Source organism: Anastrepha obliqua, unplaced genomic scaffold (assembly GCF_027943255.1).
Source record: "Anastrepha obliqua isolate idAnaObli1 unplaced genomic scaffold, idAnaObli1_1.0 ptg000139l, whole genome shotgun sequence".
NCBI classification, from domain to species: Eukaryota; Metazoa; Arthropoda; class Insecta; order Diptera; family Tephritidae; genus Anastrepha; species Anastrepha obliqua.
The window spans coordinates 57,501-65,000 of NW_026562238.1; the positions used below are offsets into that span (position 1 = coordinate 57,501).

The 7,500-nt window shown below is 46.0% G+C and overlaps 1 pseudogene; it reads left to right on the forward strand.

Annotated features, from left to right (window-relative positions):
* Window positions 1-133: 133 nt before the first annotated feature.
* LOC129252065 (large subunit ribosomal RNA) lies at window positions 134-2,915 on the forward strand (annotated as a pseudogene).
* Window positions 2,916-7,500: the final 4,585 nt, after the last annotated feature.

Consider the following 7,500-nt stretch of genomic DNA (forward strand, 5'->3'; position numbering starts at 1 on the left):
AGGATTGCCTCATTTTACATTATTATTATTTTTATATATTTACAATATATAAAAGGAGAAAAGAAAAATAGAGATGAAAAGATGATATAATTTTTTTATTAAATTGTGAGAAGATAAAAAAAGAATATTAAAACAACCTCAACTCATATGGGATTACCCCCTGAATTTAAGCATATTAATGAGGGGAGGAAAAGAAACTAACAAGGATTTTCTTAGTAGCGGCGAGCGAAAAGAAAATAGTTCAGCACTAAGTCACTTTGTCTATATGTCAAATGTGAGATGCAGTGTATGGAATATCTTAATATCTAGTATGAGAAATTAACGATTTAAGTCCTTCTTAAATGAGGCCATTTACCCATAGAGGGTGCCAGGCCCGTATAACGTTAATGATTACTAGAAAGATATTTCCAAAGAGTCGTGTTGCTTGATAGTGCAGCACTAAGTGGGTGGTAAACTCCATCTAAAACTAAATATAACCATGAGACCGATAGTAAACAAGTACCGTGAGGGAAAGTTGAAAAGAACTCTGAATAGAGAGTTAAATAGTACGTGAAACTGCTTAGAGGTTAAGCCCGATGAACCTGAATATCCATTATGAAAAATTCATCATTAAATAATTAAAAAAATAATGTGCATTTTTTTCATATAAGGACATTGTAATCTATTAACATAATAAAGTATTTATCAAAAGATCATTGGTGATATTAAGTTTATTTAAATTAATTTGCTTTTTAAGCATATTAACATAAAATAAATACTAATGATTTGATAAAGTGTTGATAGATTTTATTATATATAATGCTAAAATTCATTTTTTGAATTTTACAAAAAATTTAATATCTATGATATTAATATTTATTTGTATGCATTTATATGATTAACAATGCGAAAGATTCAGGATACCTTCGGGACCCGTCTTGAAACACGGACCAAGGAGTCTAACATATGTGCAAGTCATTGAGTTATATTAAACTTAATGGCATAATTAACTTAACTTAAATATAATGGGATTAATTTTTAGTCTATTTTTTAATAAATAGTCAATTAATTCAATCCCGGGGCGTTCCATATAGTTATGTATAATGATAATTTATTATTATTTATACCTCTAACTGGAGCGTACCTTGAGCATATATGCTGTGACCCGAAAGATGGTGAACTATACTTGATCAGGTTGAAGTCAGGGGAAACCCTGATGGAAGACCGAAACAGTTCTGACGTGCAAATCGATTGTCAGAATTGAGTATAGGGGCGAAAGACCAATCGAACCATCTAGTAGCTGGTTCCCTCCGAAGTTTCCCTCAGGATAGCTGGTGCATTTAAAAATTATATAAAATAATCTTATCTGGTAAAGCGAATGATTAGAGGCCTTAGGGTCGAAACGATTTTAACCTATTCTCAAACTTTAAATGGGTAAGAACCTCACCTTTCTTGATATGAAGGTTGAGGTTATGATATAATGTGCCCAGTGGGCCACTTTTGGTAAGCAGAACTGGCGCTGTGGGATGAACCAAACGTAATGTTACGGTGCCTAAATTAACAACTCATGCAGATACCATGAAAGGCGTTGGTTGCTTAAAACAGCAGGACGGTGGACATGGAAGTCGTAATCCGCTAAGGAGTGTGTAACAACTCACCTGCCGAAGCAACTAGCCCTTAAAATGGATGGCGCTTAAGTTGTATACCTATACATTACCGCTAAAGTAGATGATTTATAAAACAATTTCGATTGATTTATAAATTTTGAAACTTTAGTGAGTAGGAGGGTACAATAGTGTGCTTAGAAGTGTTTGGCGTAAGCCTGCATGGAGCCGCTATTGGTACAGATCTTGGTGGTAGTAGCAAATAATCGAATGAGACCTTGGAGGACTGAAGTGGAGAAGGGTTTCGTGTGAACAGTGGTTGATCACGAGTTAGTCGGTCCTAAGTTCAAGGCGAAAGCCGAAAATTTTCAAGTTTTTAATAAAAAAAAATATTAATAAAAATATATTTAAAAATAATTAAAATACTTGAATTATTTTGAACGAAAGGGAATACGGTTCCAATTCCGTAACCTGTTGAGTATCCGTTTGTTATTAAAAATGGGCCTTGTGCTCATCCTGGCAACAGGAACGACCATAAAGAAGCCGTCGAGAGATATCGGAAGAGTTTTCTTTTCTGTTTTATAGTCGTACTACCATGGAAGTCTTTCGAAGAGAGATATGGTAGATGGACTAGAAGAGCATGACATTTACTGTTGTGTCGATATTTTCTCCTCGGACCTTGAAAATTTATGGTGGGGTCACGCAAACTTCTCAACAGGCCGTACCAATATCCGCAGCTGGTCTCCAAGGTGAAGAGTCTCTAGTCGATAGAATAATGTAGGTAAGGGAAGTCGGCAAATTAGATCCGTAACTTCGGGATAAGGATTGGCTCTGAAGATTGAGATAGTCGGGCTTGATTGGGAAGCAATACCATGGTTTATGTACTCGTTCTGGGTAAATAGAGAATTACGATTCTTGTTCCCCGGATAGTAGTTACGTAGCCAATTGTGGAACTTTCTTGCTAAAATTTTTAAGGAATTATATCATTCGATATATATTCCTTTTAAATTATAACGATTATCAATTAACAATCAATTCAGAACTGGCACGGACTTGGGGAATCCGACTGTCTAATTAAAACAAAGCATTGTGATGGCCCTAACGGGTGTTGACACAATGTGATTTCTGCCCAGTGCTCTGAATGTCAAAGTGAAGAAATTCAAGTAAGCGCGGGTAAACGGCGGGAGTAACTATGACTCTCTTAAGGTAGCCAAATGCCTCGTCATCTAATTAGTGACGCGCATGAATGGATTAACGAGATTCCTACTGTCCCTATCTACTCATTCTCAGTTTGACTGTTGAATAGTGCGGACGTGTCGTGTGCTAAGCGGTGATTTGCGATTTTTGTGATTTCCTTTTGCGGTTACATTCGTGTGTGAGTACCGGTGCGTGATACGGTTTCTTTTGAGTGACGCCAATTTTTTGCGTGGCTGTACGTGTTTTCGTACAGCGTAGTGAATATATTGGACGCGTGAGTGAGTGCCGTACGGTAGTGTTGTTGGACACTCTAGTGAGTGCCACCATACTCCGTACTATTGACACATTGGAAATTTTCCATTAAGTTGTTTACAACTTTTGCGGGCGTGCCGTTATTTTCTTGGCGTGGTGTTTTTTGCGCGTGCCGTTATTTTTCGGCGTGGTTTTTGGCGCGTGCCGTTAATCCTTGGCGTCGGTGTAGTGTCGCGCTGTTATTTTTTCGGCGTGGGTTCGTTGAGTGCGTGTACACTAGGTAGTCGTGCCGCTATATTGCCATATTTGGCAACAGTAAAAAGGGCGTCCTCTTTTGTGCGTGGGTACAGTACTGCGCCAAGGTTGAATACCTTGTGCAGGTGCTACGACCAAAGCGTGTTGTGTTTTTTGCCTGCGGTCGAGCTCGGCGTTAGCTCCACCTTGGTCGACCCGTCCTTGTTCGGGGAACAGTGTTCTGTCCGGCAAGGCATTGGTGGTGGCCTTTGCCAAACCTTTGGTTGGCGCTGTGGGCTACGCCCTCGCGCTTTGCTTTGGCTCGCCGATAGGTGCAGCCGCTGTGTGCGTGCCTGTGCGGGATTCACTCCTGCCGTGCAGTAGTTGCCGTTGCCCAAAAGGGACCAAATTTTTGTTGTTGCTTGGGAGGCCTTTATCCGGCGAATTCGGCTACCTACGTGTGAGGGTCGTTGGGCTATGCCCAAACTAGACGGTATTCGGAAGAGGGCGAACACCCCTCTTCCAAGCGGTTCGGCGGTGCCATCGTCGGCAATGGACGAATCGACGTCCGGAGAGGAGGAGGTGATTTTGCGGTCTCCTCCCCGTACTAAGAAGAAGACCGCTGGAGGTGCAGCGGTTCCGGTGGAGAAAATGGGTAAGGAGGTTTTAAAGGTACCTGAAAAGGTGCCTTCTAGTAAGTCGGGGGTGAGTGGAAGCGAGGGCGCTTCCGAAAGTGGAAAAATTGGGAGTGGGAGAAAGGGGCGTAAGACAGGGGCTAAATTAGGTCCAGCTGGGAAGCACTTGGAGGAGTTCCAGAAGAAATTGGGTGCTTCCCTGGAAGGTTTTGGAGCGTTGAAAGTTGGGGGGCAGTTTATGGGACGCTTCAAGTCCATTGCGACGGCCTTTAGTGGAGCCGTCATAGACATGGACGGCGTCCCAAAGAGTTTAGCTAAGGACCTCCTGGGATACTCCCTGGAGTTCGAGGAACTCTTTGTTGACATGGTGGCGGAAATAGCCCATCTTCGTGGGCAGTTGGAAGCCACGAAGGTCACTAGGGAGGAAGCACCTCGGAGGACGGCTGGAGCTGCGCTGGCTGGTGCAGCGATGATGCCGGCACCTCAGGCGCCTGCGCCTGTGTTGCCTGCGTTGCCGGTGCCCAAACCAGTCGAGACCTGGTCGGTCGTAGTGAGGGGTAAAACCCCCACTACTTCCAAGGAGGTGATTAAGAAAGTAGTAAAGGAGGTAGGGCCTTCCATGGGGGTTAGGGTGCACGAGGTGCGCCCGTTGAAGGATGGAGGTGCGATTATTCGCACCCCATCCGTTGCCGAGAGGGACAACTTGGCGAAAAATGCCAAGTTTTCCGAGGTGGGGCTCGATGTGAGCATACGTCGGAAGCTGGGGCCTAGGGTTGTGGTCCAAGGGGTCCACACGGAGATCTCCCCTGAAGATTTCATGGGAGAGTTGTTCCGGTTGAACCTCAAGGAGTTCAGCCCTGGGTGCCGTGAGAAGGACGTGAGGATGATCAGCCGTCCTTGGAAGGTCAGCCCCGATGGGGTGACGAATGTTGTCCTTGAGGGAACGGACATGCTAATGTCCGCCCTCCTGGAAGCAGGTCGTTGCTACATAAAGTGGTTTTCCTTCCGGGTACGGCCAGACCAACTGACGCCCGGCTGCTTCCGATGCATGGGGTTTGATCACAGGGTGGCAGAATGCAGAGCCAAGAAGGATGTCTGCCGTAGGTGCGGGCAGGAAGGGCACAGGAGTGCAGGTTGTGGTAATGCCCCGCATTGTCGCAACTGTGCATTTAAGGGCAAGCCAGCCGGACATCTAATGATGTCCACTGTCTGCCCGGTGTACTGTGCCATTGTTGCCCGTGCGAACGCTAGACATTGATGGTTGAACTATATCAACTGAACTGTCAGGGGTCATATGCCGTGATGTGTGAATTGGGGGCGTGTATGTCGGAGGGGGGCTGCGGCATTGCTTTGCTCCAGGAACCATACTCCACCAATGGGGTGGTGAGAGGCCTTCCTGGGGGCTTCAGGGTCTTTACGGACCTTGGAGTCAAGGCCGCAGTAGCTGTGTGTGAGCCAAGCTACTCTTGTGTAGTAGTTGACTCATCACAGTGGGGAGTATGTGTGTGTGTCGAGGGGGAATTCGGCAGAATGAATGTCGTCAGCTTGTACTGCAAGTCTGACGAGCCTCTAGAGCCCTACTTAAGATACATTGATGCGGTGCTACTACTTGAGAGTAGCATTCCTGCCATCGTGTGTCTTGACGCGAATGCTACCTCCCCGATGTGGTTCAGCAAGGTATCCAGGCATACTGCTGGATATCGGAGCCACACTCGGGGTGAGGTTATGAGCGAGTGGGTTGTGGCGAATAACCTTCTTGTAGCAAACGAACCAAGCGTATGGTATACGTTTGAGGGGCCTAGAGGTGTGAGTGACATTGACGTGACGCTCATGAATGACGCAGCAGCGGGTAGGTTCGAGTGTAAATGGAGTGTTAGGGGGGGTTGGGGAATTAGTGACCATAATTTAATACAAATTATGGTTACTCCCCGTACCCCGCAGTTAGAAGGGGGGAGTCCATTGAGGCGATGGCGTACCTCGTGTACTGACTGGAACCGATATGGACATACTGTTAGGGAAGCGGTATTGGATATACCGCTTAGGGAGTTTGAGGAATTGGGGGTTGACGAGCAAATTGCTCGTCTATATGAATGTGTCTGGGGTGTGAATGACTTATTGTTTAGGAAAGCTAGGGCTGTGAGAATGAAAGGTGTGAAATGGTGGACGAGTGAGTTAAATTCAAAGAGGAGGTCTGTCCGACGCTTGAGGCGTTTGTTTCAACGCGGCAGGCGGACCAATTCGGAGAATCTGTCTCAGCTCAAGTATCAATTTAGCGTAGGGATGAAAGAGTATAAGAAGATGCTTGTGAGAGTGAAGGAGGAAGAGTGGAGGAGATTTGTGGGGGAAAATAGGGACGACCCTTGGGGACAGGTCTATAGGATCTGTCGGGGTCGTCGAAATGAGATGGCTAGCTCTCTTCGCGTAGGTGATACTGTATTATCGACGTGGAGAGAGTGTGCCAATGTTCTGTTAGGCGAGTTTTTTCCCAGGGCTGAGGTTCAGGTTCCTCCTGCACAAGAGGTGCCTGTCCCTCCAATAGAAGCTGAGGAGTTGGATTATGCATTTGGCCTGGTCAGGTCTAAAAGGTCTCCAGGTTTCGATGGTTTGAACGGAGAGATGTGCAAATGCTTGTGGAAGTTCATTCCGGAATATTTGGAGGCCATTTATGATAAATGCATATGGGAGGGATATTTTCCACGCGAGTGGAAAATTGCTAGGGTCGTTGCACTCTTGAAGTCGCCCGATAAGATCAGGAGCGATCCTCGATCTTATCGTGGTATCAGCCTCCTTCCAGTACTTGGAAAAGTGCTGGAAAGGGTTATGGTTGAGCGGCTTCAGGAGCTAACTCGGGGTGTTAGGTCGGATAGGCAGTATGGGTTTAGGAAAAGACGTGGTATAGAGGATGCGTGGTTGTATGTTCAGAGTGTAGTTAGGGAAAACGTCAATAAATATGTCCTTGGCATATTTATTGACTTTAAGGGGGCATTTGATCACTTGCGCTGGGATCGTGTGTTGCAGAGATTAGAGGAGCTTGGCTGTCCGGAAATTACTCTATGGCGGAGTTATTTTTCGGACAGAAAAGCATCCATGGTAGGAGTGGGCGGGAGTGTGGAGATTGGGGTGGAGCGAGGCTGTCCGCAGGGATCCGTCTGTGGTCCCTTCATTTGGAACCTCATGATGGACTCCCTGCTTCGGCAGTTAGAGCCACTCTGTAAACACTGTGCGTATGCGGACGACCTTCTTATTTTGGTTGAGGGTCGTTCGCGTGAGGAATTGGAGCGAGTGGGGGGGCAGCTCCTTACATTGACCCACAATTGGGGGGTAGATGTGGGAGTGGATATATCGATGGACAAAACGGTGACAATGCTGCTTAAGGGCAGATTGTCCCCGAGTCGTCCACCGATTGTCCGTTTGAATGGGGTAGGTATTAGGTATGCGACGCAAGTCAAATACCTGGGGGTAACTATGAGTGAAAGGATGTGTTTAACTCCACACTTAGTTTCGTTGAGGGAGCGGCTGCAGGCAATCGTTGGGCAAGTGCGTCGCGTTGTCAGATTTGACTGGGGTCTTAGCCGGCGTGCGGTTCGTACCGTATATCG